The sequence below is a fragment of the Coenobita brevimanus genome, chromosome 60, assembly GCF_032717465.1.
Source record: "Coenobita brevimanus isolate Jiangsu-jjx chromosome 60, ASM3271746v2, whole genome shotgun sequence".
Classification (NCBI taxonomy): Eukaryota; Metazoa; Arthropoda; class Malacostraca; order Decapoda; family Coenobitidae; genus Coenobita; species Coenobita brevimanus.
In genome coordinates, this window is record NC_137013.1 from 40,868,190 (window position 1) to 40,884,264 (window position 16,075).

Genomic DNA, 16,075 nt, shown 5'->3' on the forward strand with positions numbered 1-16,075 from the left:
GTTGTAGATGGCCTTTGCTCTTCTTGTAAAGCTGTCACTAGTGGTGTTCCTTAGGGTTCTGTCCTTTTACCAACTCCTGACATCATTGATTATTCTTTTCACAGTATTCTTCAGTGATCTGAGGTGTACAGGTACCTACTCATATGGTGATGATTTCGCGGTTTCTACCTTTTTGTATCCCTCAAAGCAATCATTACAAAACCTAAGTGATGGGGCAGGAGCATGCCTGATCTCTGAGTGGGGAAAAGGGAACTTTGTTGATCTTACTGCCTCAGAAATTCAGTTCCTCTGTCTTTCATATCGCACAGCCTTGCACACAGCTGTTTCCATACCTTTGATAAATGACAGAACATAACTCAGTCTTTCACAATCAGTTGATATTTTTGGCATCACTTTTTCCTCTCATGATCTATGTCAGGAAGATCACATTACTTCTCGTGCATAATCAGCTTACATCAGAGGTTGCATGCAGTTCCTTGGCATCTGTTTTTTCCTCTCTATTCAGTGTACAGTACTGAATGAACTGTGTGCTTTGATTACTTCTGCTTGTTGCTGATTTTGTGCAACGACATTAGCCCTTTGAATCTGTTGATGTATTTGTAAATGTTTTTGCTACCTGCTGGTGATTTTATTTAGGTTTGGAGGATGCAACCTTAGTGAAAAAGTAATGGAGGCAATACATAACTCTCTAGATGGAAAAGAATCTCCTAAGGTGAATAAAATCGTAAGTAAGTAACAAGAATGAAGTGGAATAAAACATTGGTGGCTTGAAGGGGTTAATTCTGTTCAGCCATTTGATGTATTTTGCATTATATTCTTTCTGCTAACATTTTTATTCAACTGAGAGGTGACATTTTGAACTGGAGGGGTTATGTGTGGCCTGTATTAACCCATTCATTGCCTGTATTAACCCATTCATTGCTACACATCATTCCACAGCTGAATGAAGTCATATAGAGGTAGGAAGATTAAATACAAACTATATCATCTTGTTGGAAGGGTTAATCACCCATGTGAAGCCCAGATGTTAAAGGTGCTTAACACAAACAGCTCTTTAACCCCATCATTTTGGCATGTGATTTGTTTTATGGCTTTATTCTTGCTGCCTACAGATGATTTTATTCAGGTTTGGTCAGACCTCATGTGATGAGGGCATATACAAAGGCTGTATCTGACAATACCATTTCAAAAAGTCTCTCCAAACCTGAGTAAAGTTGGCTGTAGAGAGCATAAATACTGTGAAAAACATGGTGTTGGATGGAAGAGGTTAAACCTTGGTGAAGTTACTGCAACTTCTCTCCTCACTGATTACCTTCAGACTCTTTCTCTTATCCCCATTAAAGTATCATGATTGTGTCTATTATACTATATTTTTGCTTTTACTGGATGATTTTATACAGCTTAGGCTTGAGATAGTTTGAAATGGAGGATTTATGTACTGTATAGCCTACATGAACATTTCCACTACTAGAGGGCCATCCTACTTCTAACTCCATAAGCCTAATAATGTATTGTTTGTTTTAATCAGGCCACCACCAGATAATTCTATTCAGCATCCAATGAAATCTTTTAGTGAAGGAGTTAATGAATGTATCTAACCCCTCCAGTTCCAAAAGTCTCTCCTATGCTGCATATAATTATCCAACAGTAGCAAGAATAAAGTGAATAATAAGTCATCATAGTGAAGTGGTCAGTGAAATACTGTAGTCTGATAGTAGCACAAGGAATTGGGATATTTTTTGTTTTATCCTGCATGTGGAAGGGAAGAGGAGTGTGGAGTGAAGGTCTTATGAGTTAAAAATGTAGTCTGGAGATAAAGTATCTCTGGTGTCCCACTTGCTGCTGCTTACCTTGACAGATAATTAAGGAGTCTGTGATCCTGATTGATAATTAATTAATTAACATGTACCAAAATTACATTCCCTATTAACTCTCTTCTGGTTGGGACAGCTCAAGTACTGTTTTGTACATGATTCAGTCCAATGCCAGATGATTTTGTTCAGTTGAGAATGAGTCATAGGAGCATGAGGGTGATAAGGTATCAGTGGTCCTATTTGATTACAACATTGATTAAGGTGTCGGCCATGTGCCTCAACTACGTTCCATACCAACTGCACATGGGTTTTCAATTTTAATACTCGTCCAACTAAGCATATTCAGTGAACCTGCATAAATGTTTAGTGTTGTTGTTTTTAATGTTGTGGTCACAGGCTCATCTGAATGTGAACCTGGTTGACTGCAGGCTGAAGTTGCCGTTCTGCACTCCACCATCCTCCTGTCAGGGAACAGGGAATGAGTTGAGGAATGTTTGTGCTGTCTGGTTTAATTGCTGCTACCACATGAAGGTGTTGCCCTCCAGGAGGTGGTTTTGATGTAACTTTACCTCATCTGCATGATAGTCCATCCATCCATCCATTGCCAGACGCCATGTATCCCAAACGGGGTGGCCAAGGGCTTAGAGTTAATTGTTTTACAGGGAGGGGCACTAATCCTCCACCAACCCCACTTGACACGTAGGGATGCCAACAGCATCTGGTGTTCCCAGGCGGTCACCCATCCAAGTACTAACCAGACCCAACGTTGCTTAACTCCGCTTATCGGACGAGAAGCGGTGTACTCAACGTGGTATGGCCGTTGGCATCTGCATGATAGTGCTTTTATATTTTTATCCTTGCTACCATCAGATGATTCATTCGGGTCAGGAACGAACCCCTTAGGTGAAAGGTATACTTGCCCTTAACCTCTTGTGTCTGTCTATAGCCAGATGTCTTAATCCTGTAAGGGGTGGCCACAAACAGATCTCATCCATATCATCCTGTCCCCTGCCATTTTGCTGCCTGCCCTGCAACTTACATCCCCCCCCCCCTCTGATATACCTCTCTTCTCCACCCATCCATCTGATCCTCTTCATATTTATTTATTTATTGTTTATAGATTATTTAAATTAAGAAAGAACCATGTAGTGATGAGGATAGAAACAGTCTTGCTTGAATTTATTTATTTATTTTGTTCTAGTAGATTATATTATTTGAATAAGGACAGAACCCTGCAGTGATGAGGGTAGAAAGTCTCTCTTGAATCTATTTATTGTTTAGTGCTGGTAGACTATTGTATTTAAATTAGAAGAGGACCATGTAGTGATGAGGATAGAAACAGTCTCACTTGAACTCTTTGCCAGGATGATTCCTTTTTCATTATATCATTAATATTACTAGATAACTTCAGATAACTTTACTCAGCTTTTTAAAGACACCTTCTAGTGAAAGGAGTTGAAAATGAAATTTGTACAGTTTCTGCAACCTGTACTTTATCTCTCTATCAGGGTCAGTGAGTGTATACAGTACCGGGTATGTGTGATTTTGTGCGATTAAGTGCGTTTTACTGTCCAGTAATCTGTTAAACCAGTTGCAAGGTACACGTTATGTAATTGCATATGGTATATATATATATACTTTTTTGTAGGGGTATTATAGGGCTTAGTGTGTGTGTGTGTGTGTGTGTGTGTGTGTGTGTTTTACTGTGTTGTAGTATACTGAATTATTTTTGTATGTGTCTTTCCTTGCTAAACTATTATTCTTTGTATCTTTTTGTTCCTTCCTAAAATATTACTCTTTGTCTAACACTTTTTTTTTTTTTCTGCAGTTGCTGCATTTCATACTGTCATTTCAAACACTGGCACCATGCTGTATGCTGTTCCGTCTTTAGTATTGCGCCTTCCCACACTGTTCTCTGTATCATATCATTCCCATTTTTTACACCCTCCCTGCCCTCTCACCCCTGTTATCTCAACCCTCCCCTCCCCCCCACCTCTCTATCTCTCTGTGCCACCGCCTTTGCGCCACCTCAATAATTCTTCATATCTTTGGAGTTGGCTGCATCTCATACTTTTACACCATTCACTGTTTGACATTTTATTGTTGTATTATTCCCAAACTGTTCTGTATATTTTGTCTGAAGCTTTGCTCATGCTGTTCATACTCAGACACTAAGCTTTTCTATATATATATATATTTTTTAACTTGCTCAGTCATTTATCTTTTTTGATATTGTATCACTGTGTTCATATTCTTGTGCCATACACCGTTTTATCGTTTCTTTTTCGGCTTCCCACAGTGCTCTCAGTATCTTAGCTCTTATTTTTTTTCATGAAATTTTCCTTCGTCACTGTAGGCTATAACACCATCTTCCCTGCCCTGTCGCCCCCGTTATCTCTCCCCTCCCCCCTAGCTGATTATAGCCTCAGTTCTGTACTAAGGGTGACTGTCTGATAGGGAAGGTTGAAAGGAGAGGAAGGGAGTATGGGGAGGTGGGAGAAAGGGAGAGGGAGTGAGAGAGGAGGAGGGAGTGGTGATGAATAGGAGGGAGAAGAAGAAAGGAAGGAGAAAGGGGAGATTGGAGTGGGTACGGAATAGGAGGGAGAAGAAAAGGAGGAGAGGGAGGGAGTATGAGGAGGGAGGGAGGGATAGGAGGGAGAAGAAAGAGAAGGAAAATAGAGAGGAAGAAGAGGACGGAGTGATGAATGGATGAAAGAAAAAAGGGAAAGGGGGAGAAGGAAAATGTGGAGGAAGGGGTGATGAATAAGAGGAAGAGATATAAAGAAAGGGGGAGAGGGAGAGAGGGGAAGAAGGTTTAGATCAGTGGTGTCAAACTCATCCTTCCCAAGGGCCATACTTCAGTTCTGTTGATCGTCTGAGGGCCAAGTCTACCTAACCTTTTAGAAATCAGCACAGGTATATAAAAAGATTACATATTGAAGTGAGATATATATTTAAAAACAAACATGGTTTAATGCTAACACTGAAAGACTTGCATAAAAAAATGGGGAAAAAATAAATTTCATGAAAACAAAATGAACGTAAGCTACTCTGAAAATATTGGGTTGGATAAGTATAATTTAGGTAAAGCAAGGCTGGGTTAGGTTGAGATAGCTAAGGTATTTCAATGAAAAGTGCAGTTAACTTTTTACATGTAATTTTGTGACAGCCTATCAACACCTCTTATTATCAGTTTCATCTGGTGATTCTTTAACAACTTTTATTCCCATTCACTGTAAGTTACAGTAACCACTGACCTCAAATAAATGTGGGAGTAATAAGATAATCCGGTTAAGCAAGCATCAAACTAACCCAAAATTGTGGTACGTGTGTTCCTCGGAGCCTAGACCAGCGTGTTTACGTTTTGCACTTCGTCCGAATATATCAAAATAGGAAAATTTTCCAGATTTCCATCCGATTAGTGAACTATATATGCACACTCTATGGTACATTATTACTTTAAAGTGCATGCAAATTTTAAATTTGCAATATAAAATTGGAAACATGTTGAATGGAAATACTACCTGTATGATATATATAATACGGCAAAGCCGTAGCCTATTCAAACGTTTGGAGAAGTTCGGCATGCCTTCTAACCCTTGCAGTGACATTGGCTTCTGCTTCAAGTAATTGATAATATTTAAAAGTTTCGCGGCATATTTGCTGACCAGTAATTTATTCAATAATTTTATTAATCAGATTATCAACAATATTTCCTAACAGAGCTGTCATATTGTTCACTTGATCATATGACATTTTATGGGATTTTCCTTTTATTTCTCAATTTTTTCTTAAAGTCATTTGCTGTGTAAAAAAAAAAAAAAGCCACTCTTCCTCTTCCAGGGCCACATGTGGCCCACGGGCCACCAGTTTGACACTGGTTTAGGTCAATGCCTATCAACTGCACGAGGGTAAAAATTGCAGTGGGTCAGTTTTTCCTATCATATCCTTCCCCTAGTATAGTTGTTGGTTTACTTCCGGTACCTTGCTGCTGGGTGGAGAGAGAGAGAGAGAGAGAGAGGTTGTTGGAAAGTTACAGTACATTGACATCATTAATTCTTCCCACCACTTCACTCACTCGCTCACATTCACTCACTTCGTACCAGCTCTCATCTTTGCTCACTCACTTACTTATTCTACTTCATACGTAACACCTTCTGACACTATTTCACATTCACAACCTACTCACGCGCTCACTGTCCACTCAGGCACTCACTAATTACCCATTCATTCACCCACCCACTCACTCACTTATACTCCTTCTTAATACTCTCCTACGCCACGACCCACACACGTACTCGTTTATTCTCTGCAATTCTGTTTCTCATTCACACTTTTTCTTCGTTCTGTAAATTACTGTATTTATTGTGGGTTGGATGAGGAGGAAATGGAAAATGTGAGTGCATTTAAGTACTTGGGTAGTGTGATAAGTAAGGATGGAAGTTTAGGGGGTGAAGTGCTTGAAAGGGTACAACATGGAAGAAAGGTTGCTGATTCCTTGGAAGCAGTGATAAGAAACAGGAAAGTGAGCATGGAAGTGAAAAAGGTATTACATGACAGTATTGTGATACCAACTCTAACGTATGGAAGTGAAGCTTGGACCTCGTTGGAGGGACAGAAGTCAAGAGTGAGAGCAGTGGAAATGAGTTATTTGAGAGGAGCATGTGGAGTCACATGGAGAGACTGACAGATGAGGATGTGAAGGAGCGTTGTGGTGTTGATGTGACAGGAAGCGTTAGGAGAAACACATTGAGGTGGTTTGGCCATGTGGAGAGGATGGAGAGTGAGAGACTGACGAGAAGAGTATGTGAGTGAGGTGGAGGGGGGGAGGGAGGGGGAGGCCAAGGATGAGATGGAGGGATGGAGTGGAGAGGTATATGAGAGGGGGGGGGGTGAGCTGGGAGCAGGGCAGTGAAATGCCGGGGGACAGGGCAACATGGAGACGATTTATTTGTGGCCACCCCTTACGGGGTTAAGGCGTCTGGCAATAGAGAGATAGATTGTGGGTTATTCTCTCTTCTCTCTCTCTCTCTCTCTCTCTCTCTCTCTCTCTCTCTCTCTCTCCATCCTGCCTGACTCACCTCCTTCCCCCACCTCTTTCAAATCCTCTCCGTTCAACTCCCCCCACTTACTCCTCTGCCATCTACCTCCCCCCACCCATACTTCACTACTCTCCTTCCCCATTTCTCTCCATCCCTCCCCTTCCCTTTTCTCCATCCCTCCGCATCCCTATTCACTCCACCCCTCCCCTTCCCTTCTTTTCCTCTTCCTACCCCAACTATTCTCTCCACCCTCCCCTCCCCACACCTCTCCTCCTCTTCTCCCTCAACCTCCTCCCCACGCCTCCCCTTCTCCTCTTCACCCTCCCCTCCTCCCGTTCTGTCTCTCTTAACTCCACCACCATCCATCTTGCTGCTTTGTTGCCAGGATACACACACACACACACACACACACACACACACACACACACACACACACACACACACACACACAATCATTTTTAGCTCCTACACAATATCGCATCCATTCTCTTAGCACAACCTCTGCAAATGAATAAAGATAATGAATACAAATGAATAAAGCACCACTATAATCAGTCCACATGGCTTCCTTAAGTGGGTGTGTAGTTGCCAAAGCGGTAGTGAGAGGGGAAGTGGTTGGTAGGAGGACAAGGGTTAAGTGGATGGGAAAGCTGGGGCATCAGTGTCACCTGTTGAGAGAGGGAGAGAGAGAGGAGTTATGTTTTGCTGTATGTATGTTTGTGTGTGTGTGTGTGTGTGTGTGTGTGTGTGTGTGTGTGTGTGTGTGTGTTCAGCTGTTCAGAAGGCTCTCACAGCACTTTTTCTTCGTTCCTGCACTGTTTGTGTTTAACCATATCAGAATATTGAATCATTGTGTAATAGAATCGTGTTTTTGTGTTTATGTAGAAAGGGTCTCTCTCTCTCTCTCTCTCTCTCTCTCTCTCTCTCTCTCTTCCTTTATCATTGTTTACTGCACTATTCCGTGTGGGATGTACGCTATCCATACCTCAGTGCTCCAAGCTTTCCCATAAAATTAGCCACTGTTGACAAGCCTAAACATAGTGAGGTGTGTGGCAGTCTTCCTGTTTGCTTTCTGTCTCCGTGGTTGAGAGGAATGTTTGTCATCACACTACAGGTTAGATGCTTTGTTTTTATTTGTGTGTTTATTCCTCGTGTTGAGAGATTATTCTTGGTGCCCTTCACTCAGCTGAATTAAATCTGTTGGTGGTTAGAATAGAGTTGTCATGTAACTTGGGCGTCTGTTGGTGGTTAACTCACTCATCTCGGCAGGTTTGACGATGGGGAGTGGAATCGTGTGGCGAAGTAGTAGTTTATTAGTAGTTTTGGTAGTGACAGTAGTAGTGGTTGTATTTTTATAGTAGTAGTAGTTTTTCAGTCAGTTAATGACATCTTTATTATGTATACATGGTACTGTACAAATACCGTATGGTAGGATACAAATGGTTCCTTATGTAAAATAAGAAAACAGAAAATGTTAAAATTTGCCAATCATTTCGTAGTAGTAGTTGCAGCCCCTGTCTCGCTGGCTTATCTGAACGTGAACTTGGTAGACTGCAGGCCAAAGTTGCCATTCAGTTACAGGCCACCATCCTCCTTGTGGGGGATCGGGAGGGAATTGGGGTGCGTTTTAATAATCAGACAGCTCCATCTCCCAGTCATAGCGGTGCCACCACATGAAGGCACCCCTGTCATTCATCAAGAGCTAAGGTAGAATTGAGAAGTCACCCCGGGAGTGTCTGGGTTAAGGCTTATTATGGAGACGTTAATGTGTATGGCGATATCTGTTGCGCTTATAGGTAGGTTTGCCGGGCCTCGGGGAACAGGCTACCTTATCAGTGCTGAGGGTTGAATACGTATAAAAATTACAGCCCCGTATGTAATTAGCGAGGCACTTAGGATGATAGCTCTCTTCTTTGTGCATAGCTGAATATTTTGTTAGCTGTTGGGTTTAAATAGGCCCAATGATTACTCTCAGGTGTCACTGATTGCATCTCATACTCACCATCATTCTCCCAGGTGGCCTTTATATGTGAATTTAAACTCTTCAGTACGGTGCCATCTTTTTTTTTTATGTATAATTGTATGTGTATGTATGGATGTGTGTTCTTATTTATCTTTATTTGTTTATTTTTTATTATTGGTTAGGCACAAGTAGACACCCTGCACAAGTAATTATTTACCAAGCACTCTTAGGGTCGTATTGTGAGAGGCTTTGAAGATTTCCTAGCACCTCTTTCTTGGCTATTCTGCTTCTTACACTTCATTACCCTCTCGTATTTTGATGGAAACTGATGTTGAACGATATAAACAACATGCAAGACAGTAGGCGAAGAATGCGTTAAGACCATACAGTGAAGTCTTTATTTTACTCTTCATATTCTTACTCTCTCCAGACGATTTTATTCAACTCAGGGGGGCACCAGTGTAGTAGACGGGGTGAGGGGTGTTCAATAAGGGGTGGGGGGTGTTCAGTAAGGGGTAGGGGGGTTCAAGCAGGCTCCATCTAACCCCGCCAGTTCGATATGTCTCGCCGAAGTTTACCTAACATTCTTTCCCTGCTGCAGACTGACGGCCCCTTCAATCCAACGATGTGTTTTTTTTATTACGCCATCCTCAGACGGTTTTGTTTACGGCAGACTTTGAACGAGGGGGAGTTAGACGCTTTATTAACCCCTTTATTACTAGAGATCCTGTTGAATAAAATCGTCTGGAAGCAACAAGGATGAAGAAGTAAAACACGTCCTTCGAATTGAAAGGGTTAAATGTTGGGTATATTGCTTGAGGGTAATACCAGATTCTTTTGATGGTATAGGTTTAGCAAACGAAGGATTATTAAGGGCATCTCAACAAGTAATTATATTTTGAGTGTGTGTGTGTGTGTGTGTGTTAAGAAAGAGAGAGAGAGAGGGGGGGGGAATTGTCTTGACCTACACTCATGTCTGGCGAGTGTCGTGTCCTGTAATCAATTAGAGAGAGGGAGGGAGAGAACCTACACTCTTGTCTAGCTATTAGAGAGAGTGAGTGAGAGAGAGAGAGACGACCTGCACGCTTGTCTAGCTATTTAGTATGATAGATAGAGATAGAGAGAGAGACGACCTGCACTCTTGTCTAGCTATTTAGTATGATAGATAGATAGATAGAGACAGAGAGAGAGACGACCTGCACTCTTGTCTAGCTATTGTGTTGTTATGATTGATTTAGAGAGAGAGAGGGAGGGAGGGAGGGAGGAGCTGCAATCTTGTCCAGCTATTGTGTTAGTACGGGAGGAGAGAGAGAGAGAGAGAGAGAGAGAGAGAGACGACCAGCATTGTAGTCTGGGTAATGTGTATCTTTCCATAAAACAACATTGATTTTCACCTCACCTCTACTCCCGTCTGAGGCACGTCAATTTACGCCGTCTAATGGCTTGGGTTCCGGCTTGGTGCGGGGGGGGGGAGAGAGAGAGAAAGAGAGAATAAGCAAGCACAGTCGGTTGCAAAAGTCTGTCGCTTCTTCTCTCTTTGGACATTGACCTTGAGGGAGTTTTTCTTTTTTTCTTTTCTTTTTTGTTTGTGGCCTAGGAGTCTTCGTAGCACCTTTTCCTTAGCGATTTATTTTGCATATTACATCATAACATTTTCTTGCATGTTGGTTATATATTCTGGCCTCGACATACTGTGCATAGATAACATATATGGGGATACTTAGCTGTGATATGCAGGAGGATGAATTCTCTCTCTCTCTCTCTCTCTCTCTCACACACACACACACACACACACACACACAGTCCTTAACACCTCCTCCGTAGCGATTTATTTTCCATATTGCACCTTAATTGTCATTGTTTTTGTTTATCTCTTTTTAATATCTCTTTTTAATATTAGGAGAGTTTGCATCATTAACTTAACAGAGGATAATGTGCAGGATCAATGTACTGTGCAGGATGTAATGTGTAGGGTAATGTACTCAGCAGGATGTAATGTGTAGGATAATGTACTCTGCAGGATAAATCGCTAAGGAAGATATGTTACGTAGTTTGAAATGGCCAAGGTGGGGATGGCCTAGATAGCCTCCTTGGACCCTGGGGATGTGCGTCAGGGTCATTTGCACATACTGTACACATGGCCACGTGCTGTACACATGGCCACGTACTGTACATATGGCCACGTACTGTACATATGGCCACGTACTGTATACATGGCCACGTACTGTATACATGGCCACGTACTGTACACATGGCCACGTACTGTACACATGGCCACGTACTGTACACATGGCCACAAACAGAGGTATTGCTTACATATACGTGGATAAAACTTTCTCTCTCTCTCTCTCAAACTTTCTCTCTCTCTCTCTCTCTCTCTCTCTCTCGTTAGATTAAGTAATACACACACACACACACACACACACACACACACACACACACACACATTCTGACAACAAAAAACTCCAAGGTTTTGTCTCACACTTTTGACACTATCAAGCACCAACACACACACACACACACACACACACACACACACACACACACACGTGCGACCAGTTTTATAATCTTCTTATAATCTTCAAGGTAATGGCACTTGAAAACATGCATACTGACATGTCCACATCTGCGTACATGTGAACCGTATTAATGTTGTGTGCGTGTGTGTGTGTGTGTGTGTGTGTGTGTGTGATGCTATACAGATTCATGTACGTATTTTTCATTATGTACGTATTTTTCCCGTCGCTCCCTTCCTGCTTATTTCTCCTGTGCGTATATCTCATTCAAGGCCGTATTTTATGTGGGGTAAATGACTTCGAAACACCTCTTCCTAAGCGATTTATTTTGGCTTATTGCACTAAACATTGTCCTGAATGCAATAGGTTTCATCTTATATTGATCATTTTGCATCATTAACATAGAACACCGATGTTGAGGTGTCATGTGCAGAGTAAGTCGCACAGGAAATGGCGTAACGAATCCTGTGGCACTTAGATTTCCCTTACCTGAGTGAAATCGTCTGATGTGGTTGTGAATAAGGTAACAAGATTATGTGGTTTGAATGGGGTGAACAGTTGCTTACGTTCAGAAGCGTGTAGTAGTAGTACGGTAGCATTGGTGGTGGTAGTAGTAGTAGTAGTAAAAGTTGTTAGTGGTAGTATAATTGTAGTAGTAGTAGTAGTGATAGTGTAATAGTAGTAATAGCAGTATAGTAGTAGTAGTAGTAATAGTTGTTTTTGGTGGTGGTGGTTCTGTTGCCCTAGCCCCAGGTTCATCTGAAATGTGAACTCCGTGGACTGCAGGCTCAACTTATCCCCATGCGCTCCACCATCCTTCTTTCGGGGGGACAGGGAAGGGAGTTAAGGGATGTTTGTACGCGGGCAGCGGCGCTACACGGCTATATCAGTGCCACCACGTGAAGGAGCCGCACCACCTAACCGCCTTACACTGGCTCCCCGGCACGAACCCCCTCCTTCTCTACCTGCTGACACCTTTAGTTTTATTAGCTAACTTCTCTCCCACTTCCTCCCTCCCTGACCCTCACCCCCCCTATCCCCCTCCCTCCTGGTGTTCTTGACCTTACTTCCCCCCTCCCCCTCTCTCTCTCTCTCTCTCTCTCTCTCTCTCTCTCTCTCTCTCTCTCTCTCTCTCGTTCCCGTCTTCATTGTTTCCTAATCTGTCTTCGTTAGTCTCTCTCTCTCTCTCTCTCTCTCTCTCTCTCTCTCTCTCTCTCTCTCTCTCTCTCTCTCTCTCTCTCTCTCGTTCCTGTCTTCATTCTCTCTCCCAGTCTTTCTTCATCTGTCTGTCATTCTGTTTATCTCTTTATCAGCCACTTCATATAAACACACACACACACACACACACACACACACACACACACATCGTCTCCCGACATGAGGGTGTTGCCATATTGATACCTCGTTTTAAAAATGTAGCTGTTATAGATCTTTATTAATATTCCTTGAAATTTATTGTAAACGGTTAATTATTTTTCGTGCTGAGTTAGTGTTGTGGCATTTACAAGTATGTGGCGTGTTATGGTGTAATATTTGAATTTATCGTTGGTTCTCGCCTTAAAAGGTATCATGCTTCATTTAGCCAATTTACTGAATTATATTTTATTCTCAAGTATATTACTTTTTCTTCCATCTGTTGATATTTTTTACATAAAGCCATTGTCTGCCCTCCCGCCCAAAAGTCTGCCGGCCAATCATGTGTTAGCTACTCCCCCGGCGGAGCCAATCACGCCCCGGCAATCGTGGCTAGCGAATCAGAAGGCTCAGACGTACCGCCACCAGCCAATCACAGCGCGAGACTGGGCGGGCTACCTGAATCTTCCCGAGTTTTACCATAATTTTTCGTCCGGCGAACACATTTGTCGGGGTGGGCGAGCTGAAGTCTGATTGCGGTGGAATGGTGGTAGCGTGGGGGAAGTTCCCTCACTCCCGCGCTGACTGACTACGAGGCGGACGGGCGCACACGCACGGACGCGAGAGAGCTCTGCCCCCTCGTCGTCGCCTCCGTCCACTTAGAAGACTTCGGGAACACTCGCAAACACCCGACTTGAACACCGGCGAAAACTTTGATCCCCTGACCTTTTTCTTGCAATCTAAACCTTGCTTCATTGTTTTAGAGTTCTAGAATCCTGCTGATCACTGTTGAGACCGTGAAAACCGAACTTTTGTTAGTTTACAAATCGTGGTCGCGGTGAAAGACTCTGAAGGTGTTGTCTGGTTAGCGGTGGCACAGCTTTGAGATTGGTAGCGGCGCGGCGGCCTCAATGCGGCAGTGACAGCACCATGCACACCTACTTGTACCCCGGATACCCCGGATACCCTGGGCATCGTAAGTAACACGCGCACCGCAGACGCTCTGGCCACACACGAGTTCGGTCCCGCCTCAAGATCTCCGACCTCGAGGCTCTTTGAATAGTTTGGTCGTCAGGAGGGTTTGTAGTTAGTCTGTCTGGGTAGGTGTTGGTTCTGGTCTTGGTAGCTGGCCTGCATATGAGCTGCTCTCACGAGGGGCTCTCTGGCCTGTACTTTGTAATCTGTATAGTCTCACTCGTTACCGACGTGACTGATCGGCTGCGAGAAGTCACTTTGGTAACTTGCCTAAAACTCAGTCTGGTTGGACAGTCACTTCAGTCTCTCGGTATCTTAACAAAAGTTTCAACTCTCATATTGACATTAGTTTTGAAGTTCTCCATCTTCCTATTAGTTTGAAAGTCGTCTAGTCAGTGTAGTTTAGGTTTAGCGGGGAAGTCAAGTCACTCAGTCATTTGGTGTGGTGATGGTCGGTGACGGAATCAACTACTACTACTGTTTCAGTTCTTGCCTCTGCCTCATTTCTGACTGACTCAGTTCCTCACCAGGGAACTTCAAGATGAATGATAAAAAGCTCAATACATGATAACCTAGCCAAGTTCTCACTTCCTCTCTCACTGTCTAAATGGCCTCAGCCTTTTTAGTATAAGTTGTAGGAGATAGTTCAGGATAGTTCTGAGGCTGAATGAAATAGGCCAGCTTAGAATATGAAGTGATAATTCTAAGTCATAGTTTCTTATCCACTGTAGGTTATCATTAGAGACAGAGTTTGAGTCAGAATTTAGGACTTAGTGTCAAACAGAACATGCTAGATTATAAGTGAAAGATAAGGCAGTGTCCTGATGAGAGCTACTTACTGCTGATAAGAGCCAGACTAACTCATGATGATAGAGCATAGTTACCTACGGTGCTAGTTAGGCAAATGAAAATAGTCTGGTGATAGTTCTTGAAGGTAGGAGTGATTGGTGTTAGTACAGCCTTAGCTGCATAGCGTGATAGTCAGAGAAATGAAAATAGTAATGAACATGGTATTTGTACGATGATAGTTATTGACGATAGAGGTGTTTGTGTAAGGTTGATGATGGTTTTTAGTTACCTACAGTGCTAGTCAGGGTTATGGTAGTGATGATAGTATGATTATAGTTCGCGAAGGTAGGAGCGACTGTAAGGTTGGTTGATGGTACATTAAGGAAATGGGATACTATAGTTGAACGATAGAGATGGTAGTAGATGAATATACTGATAAATGAAGGAACAGTTTTGGTAATTACAGATGGGAACCTCATCATTATAGAGTTGAAGGATAGAGTTACAGTAATGATTGACTCGCTGATAGTAAAATAAGGAGCGGGCGTAGGTTTGGTAGTTGCGTAAGGGTAGGAGAGGTTTATTTATAGCTGATAGTGGTTTTTATTATGATGCAGTGATAGTAGCTAAAAGGAAGGAGTGATGATAGTACCTGAATCTTATAGTAGTAAATTAAAGACTTGGTTATGATATTTATAGAGTGAAATGGGAGGTTTTTTGATGGTTCTTAAGGTTAATAATAGTTTTAAGGTCATTATAGGATGGATTTTAGGTGAAGAGGGTACATTGAAAGTTCTGAATGGTATACCTGATTTATTGACTGGTATAGCGGTATTCTTAGATGGTATAGAGGTATTTTTAGATGGTATCATGGAATTCTGATGCTTTATTGATATTCTTAGTGATACTTTTAGCTGGTATACTGGTTTTTCTAGATAGCATGGTGGTATTTCTGGAAGACAAAGATATAATTGATTGACGAGATTGATTTTATTGTTATAGTTTTATTAGTGATATTGAAAGACAAACTCAGAGTACCAAAGAATACTGTGATAGTCTAACGATAGGGTTGGTAGTGCTTTATTACGTAAGGATTTATAAGGGATAGTTGTTTGTTTGCTAAGGATAGATAAGGGATAGTTGTTTACCAAGATAAGGGATAGTTGTTTACCAAGAATAGATGAGGGATAGTTGTTTACCAAAGATAGATAGGGGGTAGTTGTTTACCAAGGTAAGGGATAGTTTTATACCAAGGATAGGATAAAGAAAGGATAGTTGTTTCCCAAAGATAGATAGGGGATAGTTTATCAGGGTTAGGATAAGTAAGGGATGGTTGAAGAATAGGTAAAAGGCAGTTGTTTGCCAAGGATAGAATAGATAAAGGGTAGTTGAAGGATAGATAGGGGATAGTTGTTTGCCAAGGATAGGATAGATAAAGGGTAGTTGAAGGATAGATAGGGGATAGTTGTTTGCCAAGGATAAGATAGATAAAGATAGTTATTTGCCAGGGATGGGGTAGATAAAGGAGTGTTGAAGGATATGAAGGATAGATAAGGGATAGATGAGGGATAGTTGTTTACAAATGACTGAACAATGATAGGGGGATGATTATGAAGGATCGTG

At 42.1% G+C, this 16,075-nt stretch overlaps 1 protein-coding gene and 1 non-coding gene across 4 annotated transcripts in view; one reads left to right on the forward strand and one right to left on the reverse strand.

The window, feature by feature from the left end:
- Mondo (MLX interacting protein mondo) overlaps positions 1-16,075 on the forward strand; it is a 146,529-nt gene that overhangs the window by 96,760 nt on the left and 33,694 nt on the right. The window lies entirely within an intron of this gene.
- Positions 2,521-2,639, reverse strand: LOC145403495 (5S ribosomal RNA). The gene has a single exon (XR_013898014.1). It is a non-coding gene; the product is annotated as a 5S ribosomal RNA (ribosomal RNA).